The sequence below is a fragment of the Sparus aurata genome, unplaced genomic scaffold (assembly GCF_900880675.1).
Source record: "Sparus aurata unplaced genomic scaffold, fSpaAur1.1, whole genome shotgun sequence".
NCBI lineage: Eukaryota > Metazoa > Chordata > Actinopteri > Spariformes > Sparidae > Sparus > Sparus aurata.
Window position 1 is genome coordinate 83336 of NW_022045148.1, and position 23274 is coordinate 106609.

Below are 23274 nucleotides of genomic sequence, written 5' to 3' on the forward strand. Positions count from 1 at the left end.
ACCAAAACATAGCTTGTGATTTCATAGAAATACTTCTTGCTTGTGCTGTTGCCTATGTTCCAGACTGGTCCCTTTAATGCCAATACAGTATACTAAACAACTAACCCTCCCATGATGAGCAATGGGTTAAGCAGGCAGCCTGATATGCTGACATACCTGTTTTTCAAAGACTGACTTTAAAGGGACAGTGTGTAACGATTTAAGTAATTTATTAATTCAAATCCATGTCTTCTTTCATAAGTAAGTCCTCATTGATGTACAATGACCTCTGCCAACAATCTGACTTATCCTCCTGAGCGAAGAATTACCTATCTGAATATACATAGCACGGGCAAGCTCTATGGAGGCCGCCATGTCTTTCCGGTTTTAAAAAAACTATGGACTGCCGAGAGGGACACAAAACACTATGTGGTAGTACGTAGTAAAGCTAAACGCGTTTTCGCTCAGAGCCAGCTTGACTGCGGAACTGAGAGGGAACCTCTAGTTTTATAGCCTTAATAACTAACTACATCTTTACCTCATTACTTGAATCAGTAGAAATACTCAACGCTGTTGGGAAAGAGTCCATATTTTGAAAATGAGTTTCTTGTCCATCAGGGCCACCGTAGCTTCCGGAACGTCTCCAATGTCTTCAGAATGGGAGGGGTGAGCAAAGGAGTGTTGCAATGTAGAACCTCACAGCTAGATGGCGCTAAATACTTGATATATTACACACTGTGCCTTTAAGATGTTGCTGATGATGACATACAGCAGGGGTATTCAATTGGCGGCCCCCGGGCCCCTGAGGAATTTTGTCCCGGTGCGTGGAGTGAAGTGTAGTTATTACATATGGGTAGTCTCATACAGCGCATGACTATGGTTAACTGTACACTCTATTGTGCAGTAGGAGGTGGTATGCACCCCTTTAAACCATGGAGGCAAAACAGGTAGAATATCTACCTGTTTCGGCCGGACGTATATTTTGGGGGACCACACTTGACCAATCATAGTGGCCCATTCGTGCTCTAGTGCTGTGCTCTGACTTGTTTCTTTAAAGCCAAGCACGAAGTTTGGCTAACAAGAAAAAATGTCTCCCTCTACCTTAAAAAACAGAAAAGTTGACTCAGAGAACAGGCAGTTCAACAATGAATTGACAGAGAAATACGGGTCTATTGCTGTTGATGCGAATCATGTGTGCTTAATCTGCAATGAGTGCCTCGCTTGTGCAAAGATTATAATTTGAGATGGCATTTCAAGACAACACATGCTAACGTTGATGCTACTTTCCCACCGGGCTCTGGTGCTCGGAGGCAGATGATAACAGGGCTTACATCTTGTCATCTTGAGCAAAGACATCACATTTTGTCTCAGGCCTGTAGGGATCAAACGAGTGGCATGGTTATTGGGCAAAAAGAAAAAGCCGTTTACAGACTCAGAGACAGTCAAGGAGGGTGTGCTGGTAACCATTGAGGAGTTGGTAACAGATGAGAAAACCCGAAAAAGCATTATGGATTTGATCAAGCAAATTCCAATTTCTGACACATCAAATACGAGGAGAGTCGAGTCCCTTGCATCGGACGCTTTGGACAAGCTGAGGAAGGCCGAGATGACGTCTTTGGCTGTCGATGAGTCGACTGATAATAGTGATGTTGCACAGCTGTGCCTCTATGTGCGATTTTTTGATGAAGAATGTTTTTGTGAGGATCTGCTTGGACTAATTCCCATGGAGAGGCACACTACTGGTGAGATTCTCTTCACCAAAATTGCTTCATTCTTTGAGGAGAACAACTTGGATTTGGCGCGCGTCAACATGTTGGTGATGGATAGTGCGCCCTAGATGGCGGGCAGGGGTCAGTGGCTCGCCGGGAGGATGGCAGCTGCGGCTTCGCAGGTGACATCTCTACATTGCCTTATCCACCAAAGCCTCATGTGTGCCAAGCTCAGTGGTGAGTTAAAAAAGACCATGGACTCTGTCATGGCAATTATAAACTTTATCTGCTGTACCTCCAGTTTACAGCACCGCCTTTTCTGCAAGTTGTTGACTGACATGTCTGCTGAATATAAAGATTTGCTCTTTCACAATGACATTAGATGGCTTAGCAAAGGAAACGCTTTGAAACATTTTCATGACCTAAGAGTGGAATTGAAGTTGTTTGTTAGTTAAATGAACAAAATTCTAAGCAACTGATATGGCTCACCTAAACTGAGTGATACAATTTGAAATGCATTGCCTTGATAAAATACCATGCACTGTTATGTTGTTTTAATTCTATTCTGTACCATACTGTACACTTTGGTTTTATTGTTGTTGGTGGAGATACATTTGATGTTGCCTGTGACTCAGATGAGTGCAACCTTAAATATCTGTGATATGGCTGACCTAGACTGATTGTTAAGGGGTCTGATTTATGTTCAAAATGGACAAAAGTGAGTACAGTTGTAGTCCATGTGTGGATTTATGGGGCAGTCTATTTTATTTTTAGAAGGAAAAAAAGGATGAGATGTATTCAGTTACCAATTAGCTGCATTTCTTTTTTTAGCCAGTGGAGAAGGGGAACGGTTTGATGTTGCTGAGAATTATTTCCCTCTTTACTTGTAACACTGAACTGTATCTCCTCATGGTCAATTGAGGATAATGAGCTGTAAAGTTGTGTTGGTACAGTTATGTGCAATTAACTGGATGTTTTCCAACATTGTATTGCCATTTGAATGTAACAATGCCTTGGGCCTATGTGTCTTAGTGCATCACAATGTGCATATGTTATTCTGCATTTACCAAATAGAATATATTGACTCCTTCAGTATGTTGTTGTAATTTATTTATTTGTTACCATAATAACTCATATATTACTCCCTTATTTTGCCTCAGTTTCATGAACTGGCCCCAATTCCAAATGAATTGAATAGCCCTGACATACAGCCTTGCCCCGTCGTACCAGTCTGATCTCAATAAACCATATATTCCAACTCACGCATGACACTCTTAGAATTCAGGGCTCCCAGAGTTCAAAAGAACTATCGTGCCCCCTTCCTCTGGAATAACCTCCCTGCTGACAATCTTGCTCTATTGACGCCTTGAAATCTTCGATTTCAATTGTTAGCCTCTTCAATGGGTTGGTCTTAATCTCAATGACTCTCTTACCTGAAGTTTTAGAATTCACATTGTCCTGTCGATGAGAAAAACATCTGCTTATTTTACTTTAGTTTTTGTTTTCTGTTCCCACAAGCAGCAAGCTATGTCGCATTCGCAACTTCCACCTTGTCTATCCTCCTTCTCCTCCTCCCCTCTTTTCATTTAGGCTCCCTTCTGATGGACCAGGGCCCCTAGGAACATTTACCTCTCATGGCTCACATATTGATGGATCTGGATCATCATACCCTGGGGCTCAGCTGTTTTACTTCACTTTATCTGTATTTCTGTAAAATTTGATGCTTCGTCATTCTGATGTTTTCTTTTTTTCTATTAATTTTCTCGTGTGGCCTGTCCTCTTCCAGGTCATGACGGTGGAGATGGGGTTGTGTGGCTCAGGTAACACTTGTCGATGCCTCAGCCTGCTCAGTCGTCCGCCTGGATCTACACACTTTACATATATTATATAAACTGTATCAGATATCGTGTCAGTGCAAATTGTAAATTGTGATTTTGTTGTTCTGTTCTATTCATGCGACATCTATTGCATGTCTGTCCACCCTGCGAGAGGGATCCCTCCTCTGTGGCTCATCCTGAGGTTTCTTCCATCTTTCCACTGTTAAAAGTTTTTTTTGTTTTTTTTTCTCTATATAGCAGGTTTTTCCTCACTTGAAGGGGTCTAAGGATAGAGGGTTCAATGTCGCTCACTGTACAGATTGTGAAGCCCACTGAGGCAATGTGATTTGGATTTTGGCTGATATAGACAAAATTGATTTGGTATGTTTTGGCTTCATGAGGCCATGTTACATATTTAAATGTATAAAATCGCATAGAAACAAATTCCTTTTTTAACGTTTAGGGTTTGTTGGTCAAAAAAGTTGCAATTTTATGCAATTTTTTACAGAATCGGTATTCCTTTATTGTCTGACAGACGGGGAAATTTCTTCGTCACAGCAGCAAAAGGACAGTAGTATTTTAAAAAACAGTAACAATAGTGAAAAATAAACAAAATAATTAAAAGGTAAGAAATAGAATATAAGTGGACAGAATAGTTTTGGTTTTTGGAGAAAGAAACATGCAACAAACATCTAATAATTTTTAGACATTTTAGTACAGAAATCTTTCATAATATATCTTTATAACAGTACAAGACCATAACTGAGGACAAACAACTGGAACTCAGCATCAACAGTTTTTACTGGACATCAATCTACGAAATAACACGTTACCTGTCAGGCCTAGGCTGGAAGGAGGACTCAGAAGCAGGGCGAGAACAGTTAAACCAAGATTTTATTCTGAACACCTGAGTTTCTCCTGAGAGATGAGTGACAAACCAATGGCTATGAAACTCTACATAAAGCAGTAACATGAAAAGGGGAAAGGGGAAGGCGGACAAGGCGAGGAGAACACAAAAAAACAAAACAGAAGGCGCTCCAAATGGAGGGAAAAATAGAAAAGGCGAAAACTGATCTACTCTGATGAGGACTAACTATGAAATTTAAGCAACAAAGAACGCTCCAAAAGGGAGGATACAGGGGCTACAAAAGATTACTCTCCACTGATATATCTAATAACAAAGAACAGAAAGCGCTCCAGAGGAGCGAATCAAACAACAACCAAAATACAAAATAACAGAAAATGCTCCAAGGGAGGAAAATCAACAGCAAAGAAAACCTAGCTTCACTCTGAGCTGGAAAAAGTTACAAAATAAGGAATCACTCTTCTGAGGAAAAAACGAGAATCGAGAAAAAGGAATCGAGAATGCAAACACACTCTTGGTCTTGGAAACAATGGCTGTGACAAGGGCTTGAGGTACACGCAGGACGACATACTCTGGCAACGAGACAGGGGAAGACACAGACTATATACACATCAGGGGAGGGAGCACAGATGAGAACAATCAGGGATTAGGGGAGACATCAGACCGGTGACACAGAAAGAAGGGCAAGTGACCTGAAACGAGAGGGGAGTTATTTTTCAAAATAAAACATGAAATTCACAAGACAGAAAACCCAAGACAGGATGACCCTCACCGCGGTGTGACAGTTACCTATATTGATTTAACTTATCTGCTTTATCTTGTAACATTAGTCTTAAACCCATGTGATGCTGTGTTATTTGCTGTATCATTACCTCCAGCACTAGCTCACCTGATACTTGAAACCCTAGTTTTTGAAATATTTATGGTCATCATTTTTTTTTCTGCAAAAGCCCTGTAATGTATTTATAATAAGTAATTACCCAAGTTTAGTTATTTTGATTGTAAGAGGTATAGTTCCCCATTCTTCTGCTGGACTCAGTTTATCTTTCTGTGTATATATAATAATCAATTGTTTTATCTCACTGAATCATCTTTCACTGTTTCTTGTCTATAGTGGAGCTGTATTAACTTACTGCTGATGCAAATTAACACCCCTGAAAGTCACCCTGAACTGGATTTGTTATATCTGAAACAGTTCTTCTGGAGATTTAGAGCAGATAACACCCCTAATAACATCAGAATTCTGCACTCACTGATTCACTCACGGATTCTGTTCAATCATCTTCCTGACACAGAGACAGTGACAAACTCGCCCCACCAGACGAACGCTCAAAGCCAAACCCAGGGTAAAGGGGTTCAGTGAATCTGGAGTAGACAGAGTAGATGTGTGCCAGTGTGTCAGAGTCGACTTTGTAGAAGGACAGAGAGCCAGCAGGCCAGTCTAGATACACTGCTACTTTTGTACTGTTTTCACTGTGAGGGCAACATATCTGTGTTTCTGTGTTATTGTGGCAAAGAGCGGGCCAGTTGTAGACCTGCAGACTCCAGGACTTGTCATTCCTCCCAAATTTGCAATCATAACCATGGCCTCTCCTGCTGATTCCCCTGTAAGTCACTGTGATGTCAACCAGTCCCTTAATCTCGATTTCCCAGTAACAGCGACCAGCCAAAGCGTTTCTACACATCAGCTGTTTGAAGCAATTAAACCTCTCTGGATGAAAGGGATAAGACTGTTCCTCTTTTTCTTCCACATATTCCACTCGTTTGTGGTCCTCAGACAGTTTAAGCCGTCTGTGTGCTGTGTTTGGGTCCAGTGTGAGTTCACAGTGATCTGATGGAAAGAATAAGACACGATAAAGCTACAGAACATGCTCGTTATAGTCTGATGTTTAGTGAACAATATACAGTGCACACATACACTTAAACTGTAATGTTGTATAGATACCTTGGTAATGTGACAATATGCTAATAGTCAATGGTAGTCATTAAAATACGTACACTTCTGCAGGCCACGTTGTAACCTCTGCTCTCCACCATGGTCCATGCTGAAAGAATGGAAAAATGATCAAAAACAAATCTGCTCAGGCCCTGAGGTGCAGACACAATGACCACTAAGAAACAGCGTTCCACAAACCCAACAACATTACAGAAACCACAACTACATTTCTTAAAGCACAACAGCAATACAGTGAACACACCATTTAAAAAACACAAAACCATATGGTTGGGTTTTTGGATTTGATGTTGTGTTTTGCAAAATGTTGTTCTATGGTTTTGTTGTTTTCTGGGATTTATTTGTTTCTACTAATTTCATTGTGTTTTTGCACTTGAGGGAAACAATAATATTGTCTGTGGCTGTATAAACAAGAGCATTACAGATCCTTCATCAGGCAAAAGCAGACCTTTCTATCAGTTATAATAAAGAAAATGTTCACCAAAGTCACGGTATATAAGTAATAATTTTACAATTTGCCTGTTTTCTCCCCAAAGGTATATCTGGTGGTTTCCAATGATTGTTCCCAAGTTGTTCCCAACTTAAAATCACTCAATAACTGTTACATGTAACATCTGAATTAAGGTTTTACATTTCTCGGCATGAGCTATCAGCCCTCAATGAGCCATACTTTAGAGTTTCCAGTCTCCACTGTGGATCCTCCAGTCCAGCAGAGAGGAGTGTCACCCCTGTGTCTCCTGGATGATTGTAGCTCAGGTCCAGCTCTCTCAGATGGGAGGGGTTGGAGCTCAGAGCTGAGGCCAGAGAACAACAGCCTTCCTCTGTGACCAGACAGCCTGACAGCCTAGTAACATTGATGCACAGTTAGTTATTTGTTGTTTACCATATTTTTGAATGGTCTTTCATGCTTTGAGGTTGTAGAAAGTCATCTTTGTAAATAGATGTTATATTGTATGAATGGTTTGCAAAAACCACAACAACAAAAAAATACATGGACAAGGAGAATCAAATGCTGTACAGTGATTCAAATAGACTGACAATCAAAAGGGCAGAACGAGACAAAGATGCCTATGAGCAGCTGTTGAATGAGAATCAGACAAATCACCAGTCACTGGTAAAAGAAAATGTCTTTTGCAGATTTAAACAGGAACAGATTGCTGTATCAGTGTCAAGTGTACAATACTACCAAATGACAAGCTAGAAAAACTAGAAATGTGTTGTTTGATACTGTCATCAGGGTTGGAAACTTATTCTCAAAGCATTTTTGTTATAATTGTAGAAAATCTCTTAAATTCTGACAACAATCAATAAACCAAATTTCCTGACAAATAAAAGAGAAAAAATGAGTAACTCTGGCAGTTGCAGGACTCTAATAAGCCCATCCAATGGTCTTATTCAGTGTATATGAAACAAATGGACAGACTACCTCTCTGTCTGCATGAACTCTCCAGTTAGCGCTCGCACTTATTGCATATGACCAGAGTGTTCCTCAGGGATAGGCCAATGTATTGCTAAAGCTATAGTAAGCTAGGCACAAGAATGGCAGAGAAGGTACTGACATAATAATGTTAATAATAATAATAATAATAATAATAATAATAATACGGTAAATATAAATGATAGCCATGTTTATTGTTTACATTTATCATGATAATATTGCTTGATAACTCTTGAGCACACAGCCCTTGTGCTGAAGAACTGCTGATCTGGCCCTAACAGGGTACCACAAGCACAGAATCCCTGAACCCAGTAAAAGAGCTGCAGGGGCAGCAACACTCCTGGTACAGCTAACATTAGCATAAAGCACACCTAAGCCAAGCCAAGTTTACCTTGCTTTTGTTGGTTTCAACAGTCTTACCTAAGACAATGAATATAATTTTTTTGCACAAACAATTTTCTGGTTAATGTAGCAGTAATGATATGTGGGCGACATGCTATATTTTCTTTCTTTTGAACATGTTTACCACTGGTTACTGGTTACCACTGTCAACATGTTTATATCTATTCAATCTGACCACAGAGTAAACTGCAGAGGGACCCAAAGAAAAAGCTGGATCCCAAAATATTTAGAGCGTAGTTCCACCATTGTGGGTCAATAATGGTCTAGGGCCGGGCTATTCAATTGGCGGCCCCAGGCCCCTGAGGTATTTTGTACCGGCCCTTGGAGTGAGGTGTGGTTATTACATATGGGTAATCTCATACAGCGCATGACTACATGACAACTACATCTTGTTGTGAGCAAAGACGTTGCATTTTGTTTCAGGCCTGTACGGATCAAGAGAGGGCAATTGCAGCATTGTGGCATGGATATTGGGCAAAAAGAAAAAGGCGTTTACAGACTCAGAGACAGTCACGGAGTGTATGCTAGCTTCCATTGAGGAGGTGGTGACAGATGAGAAAACCCGAAAAAGCATTATGGATTATTATCGGACATTTTCCAGGCGCTTTTGGACAATCTGAGGAAGGCCGAGGTGATGTCTTTGGCCGTGGATGAGTCGACTGATAACAGTGATGTTGCACAGCTGTGCCTCTATGTGCGATTTTTTGATGGGGAATGTTTTCGTGAGGATCTGCTTGACTAATTCCCATGGAGGGGCACACTACCGGTGAGATTCTCTTCACCAAAATTGCTTTATTCTTTGAGGAGAACAACTTGGATTTGGCGCGCGTCAACATGTTGGTGACGGATAGTGCGCCCTCGATGGCGGGCAGGGATCAGGGGCTCGCCGGGAGGATGGCAGCCGCGGCTCCGCAGGTGAGATCTCTACATTGCCTCATCCACCAAAGCCTCATGTGTGCCAAGCTCAGTGGTGAGTTAAAAGAGACCATGGACTGTCATGGCCATTATAAACTTTATCTGCTGTACCTCCAGTTTACAGCACCGCCTTTTCCGCAAGGTGTTGACTGACATGTCTGCTGAATATAAAGATTTGCTCATTCACAATGACATTAGGTGGCTTAGCAAAGGAAACGCCCTGAAACGTTTTTGTGAACTAAGAGAGGAGATTCTGGTGTTTCTCCGCTCTTCAAATTTGAAAAAAGCTGGCAAGTTCCTGTCTCTGATGGAAAAAGATGAGTTTAATGCCGCTGTTTGCTTTTTGAGTGACATTTTCCACCATTTGAACCAACTCAACATGGAGTTGCAGGGCAGAGATAAAACAGTCGCAGAACATGTGGAGAGACTTCATGCTTTTCAAAGAAAGCTCTCACTCTTCTCTGCCGATCTTTGTCCTGGCAAGATGCTCCACTTCCCAACATTGAGAAAATCTGGCCTGCAAATTACAGAGATGATGTCAGGCTTTATTGACTCATTGAAAAATAACTTTGCCACTAGGTTTGAGGATTTCAGCATCTCCAGTGAAGTGATGAGATTTGTGAAGGACCCTTTCTGTGTGAATGTTGAGACAGACTTTGCATTGAAAGGAAAGGAGCTGGTATCATCACTGGATGAGGGGTCTTTACAACTGGAACTCATTGACATTCAGTCATCAGATGACTTGCGACAGTCATTGCAGCAGGCAGGTTTTGAAAAATTCTGGACCCATGAAGTCAGCCGAGAGAAATTTCCACATTCAAGGGGTCTGGCCCTTTTTCTTCTGACAATGTTTGGCTCAACATACACTTGTGATTCGTCATTCTCTCACATGAATGCCATTAAAACTCACAATCGCATATCCCTCACTGACCAGCATCTGCAACACTGCTTGCGCATTGCCCTGACAACATATACACCTGACTTCACTGCTCTTGCCAAGTCAAAAAAATGCCATTTCTCTCATTAGGTGGCAAATGCAGGCAAACTACATGCTAGGTAACAGGCATGTTAGTCAAGCAAGAAATGTGAATTGATTTTTGAACAGTATGATCTAATTAACATATTATTTACCTCATATTATGCACTTAATGGTTTTCTTGATGTGGCATTATTGTTGAATGCTGTTTGAAATGTTTTGGCTTGATAAAGTGCCATGCACTGATATGTTGTTATAAGTCTATTCAGAGGCATACTATGCAGTTTTTTTTGTTTTGTTGGTGCACTTGGAATTAAAGTTATTTGTTAGATAAATGAATGAAATTCAACTGATATGGCTCACCTAAACTGAGTGATGCAGTTTGAAATACATTGCCTTGATAAAATACCACCAATACCATGTTGTTTTAATTCTATTCTGTACCATACTATGCACTTTGGTTTATTTTTTTTGGTGGAGATATATTTGATGTTGCCTGTCACTCAAATGAGTGCAATCTTAAATATACGTGATATGGCTGACCTAGATTGATTGTTAAGGTGTCTGGTGTATGTTCAAAATGGACAAAAGTGAGTACAGTAGTAGTCCATATGTGGATTTATAGGGAGTCTATTTATTTTTTTTTTAGAAGGAAAACAAGTGTGAGATGTATTCAGTTACGGATTAGCTGCATTTCTGTTTTTAGCCAGTGGAGAAGGGGGACAGTTTGATGTTTCTGAGAATTATTTCCCTCTTTACTTGTAACACTGACATGTATCTCCTCATTGTCAATTGATCTAGGGTCACTTAGGACTGGTAAGCAATTTGTCATAAAGTTGCTTGTATCCTCTTGTGAAGAACCAATACACACCATCAGTGATCATTCCTAACGTCTGTGACATATTCTACAGAAAAAGACATTAAAACTGTAGTATAACATTGGTGTGATGTTGACATGACTGTCTACATGTCGTTTTCAGATCTATTTTTGCAGAGAACTGCTTGTGTCGCGGTAAGAATAGGCCAGACTGAATCTCTAGGTTATACGCCACTGCAGCCTCGCTTGACACGTGCATGAAACACACCAGTCACGCAAACAATGTGGCTGTGCATGCTGAAATTAATAGAAAGATGTTGTGATCCTGCTTCAGGACTGCTCAATCCACTGAGACGGCCCTCCTCACCGTGACTGAGTCAATCAGTGCTGCCAGAGCCTCATCTCACTCATCATTCTCCTCGACTTATCTCCTGCGTTTCAGTCAAACAAATCCTCCTCTCCACCTTGGCTGAACTCAGCAATACTGACACTGCTCTAACATGGTTCACATACCTGAAAAATCGCACCTTTCAGGTCATATAGAATGGCTCCTTTTCCAAACCCAGCTTTCTAAATTCTGGTGTCCCTCAAGGATCAGTATTAGAACCACTTCTGTTTTCACTATACACTAGATCAGTGGTTCCCAACCTTTTTTCCTTGAAGCCCCCCTTGCCTGTGTCGAAGACAAGCCAGCCCCCCCCCAACCCCAACCCGCATACACTGAAAGAATAAAGTGATTAATTACAAACTTTTACTTGCAAAAATAAAGAACAGTTGTAGGTTTTTGCTCGTATTCTCCTTGGTTTACAATGTATATAGATACATTTCTTCCTTTTTTGTGTCATCAGATGTATCACACACAAACACACACACACAGTTTACCTACCTACCTGCCTACCTCATGGGGGTGTTGGTGATAAATAGCTTAATGAATTTAAATGTGGACCAAAAATACGTTCAATTTGGATTATACAGACTTTTGATTATCCAGTTGGGTGTGTTATTGGGATTTTATATATTTAATGTGCACAAATATAATTTTGGTAACCTCAGAGCAGACAAAGTTGTGCGCCCCCCCTGCGATCTCTGGCGCCCCCCTAGGGGGGGCCCGGACCCCAGGTTGGGAACCACTGCACTAGATCATTAGGCTTCGCAATCACATCACATGGATTCTCTTACCACTGTTGTGCAGATGACACCCAACTGTCCCTCTATTTTCCCCCATCCTCCTCCAACACCCTCGTTGCAACACGCATCTCAGAATATCTGGCATCCCAGGGAAAGACTGCCCACGCATGGACCTATCAGTCACTATCGAGGATGTCATGGTATCGCCTTCGTCAACTGCGAGGAACATGGGCGTAATCCCGGACGATGGACTGTTGCGTGCCCCCAACATCACTTCTGTGGCCCTATCCAGCAGATCTGCCCACGGTATCTGGTCTTTCCTCACAAAGGACGCTACACAACTCCTGATCCAAGCACTGGTCATCTCCCACCTGGACTACTGCAATTCGCTCTCAGCTGGATGCTGCAGTGTATCCGGAATGCTACAGTGTGCCTTGTTTTCAATCTACCCAAATTCTCCCATGTGACCCCCCTCCTCCTTGAGCTCTGCCACATTGTGCTCATGCAGCCAGGGTGTCCAGCAACTGAATGCCTTGCTTTGAGGCTTTCAGCACAATGCTTCGTAGATAAGCACAATGTCTGTCATTGGGATTGTTTTGGCAACTGTTTCTGGGAACTTAAGTTGGTTCCTTGTCAACTTTCAGCTCCCAGTCTGCCATTGCTAGCAGGCCAGAGATGGTGGTCCTGGTAGCTGATGATGGCTATTCCCTCGCCAAAAGAAACAGTCTTCTTCAATAGGCCTTCAGGATTTGGTCATGGCACCAGCAGTAGCACCCCTAGCCCAGGGATTTTGAACTGCTGCTACTTGGTACTTTGACTTGGAAACTGAATTTTACTTGGGGCCTGACTTTGTAAGCTCAACACATTAGTCCATAATGCTGCTTGATCACATTTTGTCCAGACTCCACGCTGTAACATTCAACTATCCAGCTGGCTCTCTTTCCTTCTTAACATATGCTCACACCTCATACTGGTTTTAAACTTGCCAGATCGGCCTGACTTTGAGTCTTAAACTGAATTGATTTGAGCAAACTGAATTGGTTTTAGGATTAGATGTCCAACAAGATGATATGGCTGTGATGGTCAGGTTTTAAGTAACTCTGGGCCATGTAGTACATTTGGTGTCAGAATTATAGTTTTCTTCTATATTAATTAATTATTATTATTGAAGAAAAGAGGGAAAGCAGCAGTGTAACAGGTGATTCCAAACTTATGAACAGTGATGTGTGTGACAGATGCTTTGTGTGTCCATGGCAATCTAACCTGAGAGTTTCCAGTCTACACTGAGGACTCTCAAGTCCAGCAGAAAGAAACTTCACTCCTGAGTCCAGCAGGTCATTGGTACTCAGGTCCAACTCTTTCAAACTGGAGGGCTGAGAGGTAAGAGCTGAGGCCAGAGATTCACAACTTCTCTCTGACAGCAGACAGTGACTCAACCTGGATAAGAATAAATGATGATGATATAAAAACAGGGTGGGTCATCATACACAATTATTCAAGATATTATTGTAAAACCTTTTTTAAAAAAGATACGACCATCTTTAAAGATACCGCACATGTCACTCTGCTGACCTGAGACATTCCAGGGTACAGTGTGGACTCTGCAGTCCTGCAGAAAGGAACTTCGCTCCTGAATCCTCTAGACTGTTGTTGGTCAAGTCCAGCACTCGCAAGCTGGAGGTCTGGAGGGTGAGAACCGAGGCCAGAGCTTCACAGCTTTTTCCTGACAGGTCACACGCACTTATCCTGAAGAGGAAGGAGTTATAAACAAAAATCCTGAAAATTAAAGTTGTGATATTTAAAAGATTGATAAACCAACAAATACTATTTAAGACAGAAGAATATTGATGCGGCCCCCATTCAAGAGTCAGAATAGATGTTAACAGTTTTTAAAATTAATATCATAAGACTGCCACTTCCTATAGTGAAAGCACTAAAACACGGACTCCATTGTTTTACTTTATGGAAAATGCTCCTTCACAAAAGATAAAACCAGTAAAAACCAAACAAGCAGGATATCCTATATATGTACCACGATAAGAGGCAATGAAAATTGCTTTTGTTTCTGTATATGCACCCTCAGGGTTTGATGAAAATTTCTTTCCTCATCTCACCAGTGAATTGTTTTCACTTAGCCATACTTAATCATGGGGGATTCTTACATGTGGTCCGGTAATGTGAAATGGTGCATGACTTTTGGGATGAAACAACCTCAATTATATCTGATATGATTGGCCATCAAATCCCTATTGACCCAATTGTTTTGTTTCTTAATGATGATTCTAAATTAAACTTCTGTGCTAAACAGAGGAAAATTGGAGGGGGAAGGACTTTTCATACCTTCAGATAGCTACTCTGTATCAGTCAGTGCGTTTACATGCACAGCTTAGTTGGATTACAGCCATAGTTCGACTATGCTACTCAACCAGACGATTGCAATTATCCAAGTATACATGCCGGTGAGAAAATTGGATTATTGGGCCGAAGCATGTCATACCCTGGTACGATAGGTGGCGCTGTACCCATTTCAACTAGTGGTAACAGAGCCACCTCAAGCTGACCTCTTTACGTCACCAGCTGCCTCGGCATTCAAGATTATTATACCTGTATTGAATGAATGGTGTCAAAAAAAAATGTATCACAAAAAACTAAAAGTAAACCAGCAAAAAAACTGTTTGGTATTGCTTCTTGAGAAATGATGGCACACTCTACACACTACATGACTAAACACTGTTCTTTCTTTTAGTAGCTGTGACAGCTGCACATGCATCTTGGTGCATTTGAGTATCTTTCCATCCTCCTTACATCCCTTTTTTAACATGGCAGCCAAATGAGAAGCTTTTGAGAAACCTGCTGACCTGAGAGTTTCCAGTTTACTGTGTGGACTCTCCAGTCCAGCACTGAACACCTGCACTCCTGAATCCTGCAGTTTGTTCATACTAAGGTCCAGCTGTTTCAGACAAGACGACTGGGAGTTAAGGAAAAAGGCCACAGCATCGCAGCTCTTCCATGTCAGTCCACAGCCAATCAATCTAAAAAGTAGGAAGTGTTAGAGACAAATATCACATTTTAAAATGACGTGGCATGGTGGCTTCAAACACATTTAAGTGTTTAATCATGGGGTTGGCTGACCTGAGGGTTTCCAGTCTACAGTGTGGACTCTCCAATCCCGCAGAGAGCAGCTCCACACCTGAATCCCTCAGACAGTTGTTAGTAAGGTCCAGCCTTCTAAGACTGGAAGACTGGCAACTGAGGACTGTAGACAGAGCTTCCAAACTCTCGGGTCTCAGTTCACAGCTACTTAGCCTGAAGAAGAATAAAAGATGAAGATGGGCAATTTTATTTTTATTTACATATAGGGCGCTGACTTTCACTGCCTTCATACTTCTGGGCATACTTGATAGCTTTCTGCTCCAAACCTTGCAAAGCAGCTGGATTTGCAGATCATAGGAATACGTAATCTCGCAAATACATCCTGTAGGGCAGGCTTTCGTCGAACAAACAGTAATTCAGATCAAAAGGTAACCAATGAGGAACTACTAGCAGCTACAGGCATGGTTGAGATGTGATGACCAGTTTAATGTAGAAGCTGCTATAGCATCAGTTATATCAGAACAATAGAGGAAAGAACATAACACTTGGCTTTTTTAACAGAAAAGATGTCATGTCATCTGGGTGACTTTGATACTAGCTTGGCTGGCTATGCTGATGGTAGCCCTGTCCTACTGTCGATCTGATTGGCTAAAGGTAGCTTGTGACAGTTGGTGACAGACAGATGGTTCGTCCAATCACCTGCAGAGTATTTTTTGACCGGGATTTTTCCAAACAGGTTCTGGTGTCCCCTACCCAGTCCCTCTGTGTAACAAACCACCTGGCACGTCAAGTTACCCAAGATCCAAGTGATTTCACCTTGATCATACTCACATGACTATATTTATTTTTAGACAGGAGTACACTGTCAATGAGCTAAATCAAATGAAACAGAAAAGACACAAGGATGGGGGAAGTGGCAGAAATGCAAAAGAACGTGTCTCCAAAGACACCTTTGCTGAGGAAACACTCCATAACCAACTAAAGGGGAAACCTTTGTGGTACCTGTTGATCTAAATGTAATCTAAATGTTGTATGTAAGATTATTTCAATCTGGAAAAAAAATAAGAAGCCAGGGGATCACTGAATTATTAGGATAGAAAACCGAAACATTTTGGTTCTAGATGACACATCAGGTGATTTTTAAATAGTATGGATGTAAGGATACCAAAAACTCACTGTACGAAATCATCACAATATTAATTAAAAAAGAAAAGAAAAAGATGACCTGAACAATGTTCTTTAATAATAAATATCATGTGTACAACATTTATTTAGTTTTTACTTTTGACTTAAGGTCCTTCTGCTTTCCTTCTACAGCATAATAAAAGTAGTGGGCTCTGACTTCCGCATGTGTGAAAATAAGCCATTGGAATTTACAATTGCAAAACAAAACAGCAACTAGTAGGAATCCCTTCCTCCCTCTTGATGTTCCAGGGCACACAGGTGGTGTAACACAGGAGGATAGCAAAGAACAGGCACATCCACATATCCCACCGATATCCCTCGCTTTTGTTGTCCAGCAGTGGACCAGGGCCACAAAAAGTGTCAGTGTAACAGACACGTTATTTTTTCCCATCTGTATATTGAGTGGTTGTCTTGTTTATGGGTAGACATGTTTTTCTCGCTGTTACCGTGGAGTAGAGCATAGACACTGCTGAGACGTGCCATGGTGCAGCCGGTTGAAACACGAGTAATGACTAGAACGGCCACAATCAGCTCTGGCGACTGCATCATGTCCGTAATGTGCCCATAGAGAAGGTAATCAACTAAACAGAACAATTCAATGACATGGCCAGAATATTGAATGCATTCAAACTAATTTTGCTTGTTAGATCCATTAACTTTTAAGCAAAATAGCCACATGACAGGTTGGTAGATATTGTCACAGTCTCGCAGCATTAACAGCATTTTTTTGTCGTGATTTTCAGTAAATCATTGCAGCCCGATTAAATAGTGACTTGTCCTTTGAGGATGCTGAACACCTGTTACATAAATCACGGCAGATAATATTTCAGATAATACACCCTTGGAGTCACACCATTATCATTGCTAAAAAGTCTATAAAGTGTAACAATATATTTTAAATACCTACAAAACCTTAACAAACAGAAGTAAAATGTTATTTCGTCAATAAAGCAAACAGACCTGAGAGTCTCCAGTTTACATTGTGGATCCGTCAACCCCCTTGTGAGCTCCTTGAAACTTTGATTCACCGCAGGGTTGTAACTCAGGTCCAGTTCTCTCAGATTAGAAGACTTGGAGCCAAGAACTGAGGCCAGAGCTTCACAGCTTCTCCAAGACAGATTACAGCCACTCAGCCTAAAGATGTCATAACCAATGAAAGAGTGAGCAAGAACCTAAAAATAGAACATAATACTACAGTATTTAATCTGTGCTAAATTGCAAACCCACATAGCTAGACAGGAAGCCTGAACCACTGGCTGCAATCTCAGAAAACCTTTCTCTGAAGCAGAGAATTTCTTCAGGTCTAACACCTCAAACTCATTCTCTGATGACAGTAAGATGAAGACCAGAGCTGACCACTGAGCAGGAGATAGTTTGTTTGAGGAAAAACATCCTGAACTGAGGTACTGTTGGATCTCCTCAACTAGAGACTGATCCTTCAACTCATTCAGACAGTGAAAGAGGTTGATGCATCGCTCTGGACAGGGATTCTCCCTGATCTTCTGTTTGATATACTGGACTGTGTCTTGATTGCTCTGTAGGCTACTTCCTGATTGTTTCAGTAGGTCTTGGAGTAGTTCTTGATTGTTTTGTAGTGAGAGACCACTGAGAAAGCGGAGGAACAAGTCCAAGTGTCCATTTGAACTCTGCATAGCCTTGTTGACTGCTGACTGGTAGAGTTGGCTTACTGCTGATTGCTCTGTGGTGAGCACAGACTGTTTGGAGGTTGATTGTTCTTCAGACAAGAGGTTGATACCTGAGTTAATGAAAGACACTATGACATGAATAGTAGCCAGGAACTCCTGAAAGCTCAAATGGACAAAGGAGAATTGCCTGTCCTGGTGCAGCCCTCAATCCTCTTTAAAGATCTCTGAGATTACTTCTGAGTACTTGGAAGCGGCCCCAATGTCAATGCCACACTCCACTAGATTTTCTTCGTAGAAGATCAGGTTTCCTTTCTGTAGCTGCTCAAAAGCCAGTTTCCCCAGGGACAGAATCATTGTTCTGGTCTCTGTGCTCCAGATTGGATCTGTCTCAGATCTTCCATGATGTTTGACATTTGCCAGTTTGGACTGAACTAGCAGGAAGTGTATGTACATCTCAGTCAGAGTCTTGGGAAGCTCTCCTCTGTCATCTGTTTTCAACATATCTTCCAGAACTGTGGCAGTGATCCAACAGAAGACAGGGATGTTGCACATGATGTGCAGGCTTCGTGATGTCTTGATATGGGAAATGATTCTGCTGGCCAGTTCCTTATTCCTGAATCTCTTCCTGATGTACTCTTCCTGCTTTGGATGAGAGAATCCTCTCACCTCTGTCACCATGTCAATGGACTCTCGAGGGATTCGACCGGCTGCCTCAGGAGTTGTGGTTATCCAGACTTGGGCAGACGGGAACAGTTTCCCCATGATGAGGTTTGTCAGCAGCACATCCACTGAAGCTGAGTCTGTGACATCAGTCAGGATCTCGTTGTTGTGGAAGTCCAAAGCAAGTTGACACTCATCCAGACCATCAAGGATAAACAAAGACGGGAATTTGTCGAAACTGCATGTTCCTGCTCCTTTGGTGTCAGCAAAGAAGTGATGAATTAGATCCAGCCAGCAGTATTTCTTCCCCTTCAGCAAATTCAACTCTCGGAAAGTGAATGGAAATATGAACAGTGTATTGCTGTTAACTTTGTCTTCAGCCCAATCCAGGGCAAACTTCTGTGTTGTGACTGTTTTCCCAATACCAGACACTCCTTTCATCATTAATGATCTAAGTGATCCATCTTGACCAGGTAAGAGTTCAAGTAAGTTTCCTATAGTGACGGTGCGTTCCAAATTTTCATCTGTGATATGGAGCTCAGTGTAGATCTCATTCATCAACATCTGCTTCCCAGATTTTGTAGACTGAACAAACAAATGCTGAAACTTTTTCCTCAGGTCAAACTTGAGTTTGCGCTGACAATCAGTGAGAGCCTCTGAAAGAATAAACAACAGATATACAAATGGAGTTATGCAATATTTCCAGATAAATGGACACAATCAACACTGACGTATATTCACATTTGTATTCCCAACAGCTAGCCAAAGAAACAATGTATGAAGTTTGGTGAGGCCTTGTGCCCCATAGGAATTACCTGGGTGTGTCACCTTGCTTAAAGGGATATTCCAGTGTAAATTTAATCCATGGTCTAACACACCGTGAAACTGTGTTAGACTCCCTCTCGAGAGATAAAGTTTGCAGACCGCTAGCTAACATAGTTTTAGCATCCTCAGAAACGACCGCACGACAACATTACATTGAAGTAAATGGGCCCAAATATAAAACCGCCATCAAAAAGCCACATTAATGCTCAGAACACCACCAAACTTCAGCAACATTAGAAATAGGGTTCCAGCACATATTTCGAGGCATCAAACATTTGATATAGTTGCCGTAAAATAAAAATGAAACTCACCACCCGAGAAGCCTTCCTTGCTGTGGGGAAGCCCTGTGAGTTGATTACCGAGAGCAGTAGAGTCCCGCAGTAATGATCATCATTGAGCTGCGGAACTCTACTGCACTCGGTAATTGTTTATCTATTCCAAGAAATCCGGCAATGATATCAAATGTTTGATGCCTCGAAATATGTGCTGGGACCCTATTTGTAATGTTGCTGAAGCTGTTTTCTGCTCACATGAACACACCAGTGGCTCTTACTCTTGGCATACGTTTATAATGTAAGACTATTATTATTATTTTTCAATTAAGACAATGAGGAAAAGACATTATTGAACTACATTATTACATTTTCTCAAATGTCCCCAGATGGGCTCCATACTCTTCTTACCTTACTGGATTTGTTTAATTTAATCGTACTTACCTTTGGATGATGAGTTGATATTTGATAAACGCTGCACCAAGTCATTCTTTTTGATTTCCTTCAAAACTTTGATGGTGACCTCCACTGCATTTTTGTCATAGGTGTCAGTGATTTCATCCACTGTGTCCAGCCTGTCTGCATTCAATAAATGGCTCTTTGGAATCGCTGGGAAGCCTTCTAAGATGTCAGCCTGCTGCAGGAACCATTTGAACTCTTTAAACTCTCCATCTGCCAAATCCTTTAAGGTTGCCAGCAGCTCTGCAGGTGTTGCCATGGTTTCCTTTCGCTGCAATACCAATTAACCTTGGTACCAGACGACGAGAAGGGTACAATCATTAAGATCAGTTTATACTCAGATGTATGATATATACTATTAAAGCTATACTACTAGTATGGGCACATGAACCAACTCTGGTATTAATGTATAGAAACTAAACTTGTTACCACTGATTGATGATGTGTGTATTTACGAAACAGTTAGTCCAGCTATTTTAATAGTTAGTCTATAAAGAGACTTTACAAAAGAATGGCGAAAATAACATAATCATAGTATTTAGTTACTTTTAAATAACATAGCCCACTTTTTGCTAAATCGAGGTTACACTTAAAATCGTTAGAATTGAATACTGACCACCTGTAGGCTTGAATGGTGACTCTGAAGAGTTTGTAGCCTGCTTCCATATAGTTGTAGTCACCTTGAAATTAAAGCTGTGTGAGAGGGTCACACATAAAAATCTAAACAGCCAATGTAAAATAACTTCATAAAAGTATGAAAATAAAAAACAAGTATTCAATACCACACATATCAAACAAATAAATGATAGTTTTGTCAGTATAAAGATGAAAGTGTATCTGTTTGTTTAACTGTAACCACCATATCTACACTATACAAGAAATAATGAATATGTTAAAGGAAATAAAAACTAATAAAATATCAAATGGCCGCAAAGTACACGGGCCAGGTTGGACAAACTTAACCACTGTTAACTCCCTTACAATATTAATCATTAATGCACTGTTACAGAAAGGGAACCAGTATCAAGATACGTTTATCAACTTAGAGGACTTTCACTTAACTCACAAACAAAACATTCCTCATGCATGACCATGAACAAAATGTTTGACTATTAACTAACAGCCAGACCCTTGACCCCAGTTAGAATACCACTGACTCAAACCACCAGTAGTAACACCAAACAAATGTTCTGAGCTTTAAGGATTCCGCTTGGCACAATAAATGGTAGGAAAGCAGTGTGCAAGAATGAAGAAAGCATTTCTCCTGTGAATCCTACAGCATGAAAAATGGATTATAAATTGAAAACATTGCCCAGCTTAAACTTTTTTGAATAATTCGGATGGAAATATTAGAATCATGTAACAAATCTTCGAAGCCAAACCATTCTGAAAAGTTAATACTGCTTAATACAGGTTATTCTATCATCGGTGTATGGCTCCAGAAACATGACTGGAAGTAAGTTATTCCAGGATCTTACTGTGCATCTTAGGGCAGCAAGACAGTGCAATCATTTTTAGAACCATATTTAGAAAGCTACATGCTGATCATGGAGGCAAATAAAAAAAAAATCAAATTTTTCACTTGATTGAACATTTGACCAAAGAGTAAAGTGGTGAATTGGGGTTTACAGGTGTAGTATGACTTCCCAGTTCTCCAGTTGACTTTCATTTGTGTACAGATTAAACAAGTAAGATATAACATGTTTATTGGTGAGGTCAGGTAGGCAGCTTTTGTTACTTTCAGAGCGAGGGTAGCTGTTTCCCCGTTTCCACTCTTGAGTGTTTGGTTGAGCTATGTGGTATTATTTCATTTTATTTATATAGCGCTTTTTCAATGACCCAAAGTCGCTCATTCACACACAGTCATACTGGTGGTGGTAAACTACGATAGAAGCCACAGCTGCCCTGGGGCAGGCTGACGGAAGTGTGGCTGCCATTCAGCGCCTACGGCCCCTCCGACCACCACCTCAAACATACAGCAGTCATACACATTCACACAAGGCAAGGTGGGTGAAGTGTCTTGCCCAAGGACACAACAACCATGATGCAGTTGGCCGAGCGGGGATCAAACTGCCGCCCCTCCGAACATAGACTGACCCGCTCTACCACCTGAGCCATCAATCTTCTCATACCACTCTCAGCAATTTTTCTTGTGTCATTTCCCAAAATGACACAAGAAAAAGTTACAGTGTTCAAATGCACAAAATCCCATTCCGAATGCTGCCTAATCCTTGCCTTTCTGTTACCTTGTTCTGAATTTTAATGACTGGAATCAAAATTGGATGTGAATGATGACCAAACCCGTCTATAGTATCTTCTAAAGAAAGCTATGATTCTGCATGGGATCTGACATCCAAGCCTATCGTAAACACTCCTTGCAGGTTAGTCCGCAAAGGCAATAAGTAAAAAAACAATACCTACCTTTCCAGACGGAGGTCTGAGCATGAAATGCCTTCTTGAGGTCGAGGGCTTGGATCTGTGTTGTGTTATACCTCCTGACAGGAGGAGGTATATTTGCCAGGGCAAATTATAGAGAAAAGAGAAGGAACCTGGAAGTTCCTCATGTATTGTTTGTTCCTCTAGCAAGACTGCCTTAAGTTCCTCATACAGAATGGGTCTTATATTAATCACGATCTACATGCTTCCGTAATGTCAAAACCGCTTTCGCCACAACAGTTTCACTGTTATGCTGGTCACGATCGGCTTTATGTCCCACTCAAAACCTCCAACCCCAGTTGTCTAGCTTCCGTCAAGGCATACTTAACTTATAAACACTGTTGGATGTCCCACAACTTTCTACAGCTGAACCCAGACAACTCAGTGTATCCTCCGGAGCCCTTTGACTCGAGATCCCACTTATTACTTTGAGTTTACTGACAGTGTCACTATTGTTTTGGTAATCCAAATCCACTCCACTACCCTCTGTGCACTGTACACATTGTACATCCCCTTTTAGTAAGGCGCACACTACTTGTACAATCTAAGTGGAACATATGTGATACAGTGCTCTCTGGCCTTAGGTTATCTGTGTGCCAGATAGTTTGTGGTAAAAAAAAAAAATGTTATCACCCTAATCCCAACATTTTTTTAAATAAGTAAGGGTTTTAATTAAAATGGTGTCTGTCTGTTGTGTT

The 23274-nt window shown here is 41.2% G+C and overlaps 1 pseudogene; it reads right to left on the reverse strand.

The window, feature by feature from the left end:
- Window positions 1-4003: 4003 nt before the first annotated feature.
- LOC115578006 (NACHT, LRR and PYD domains-containing protein 12-like) lies at window positions 4004-22654 on the reverse strand (annotated as a pseudogene).
- Between the last annotated feature and the right edge of the window lie 620 nt (window positions 22655-23274).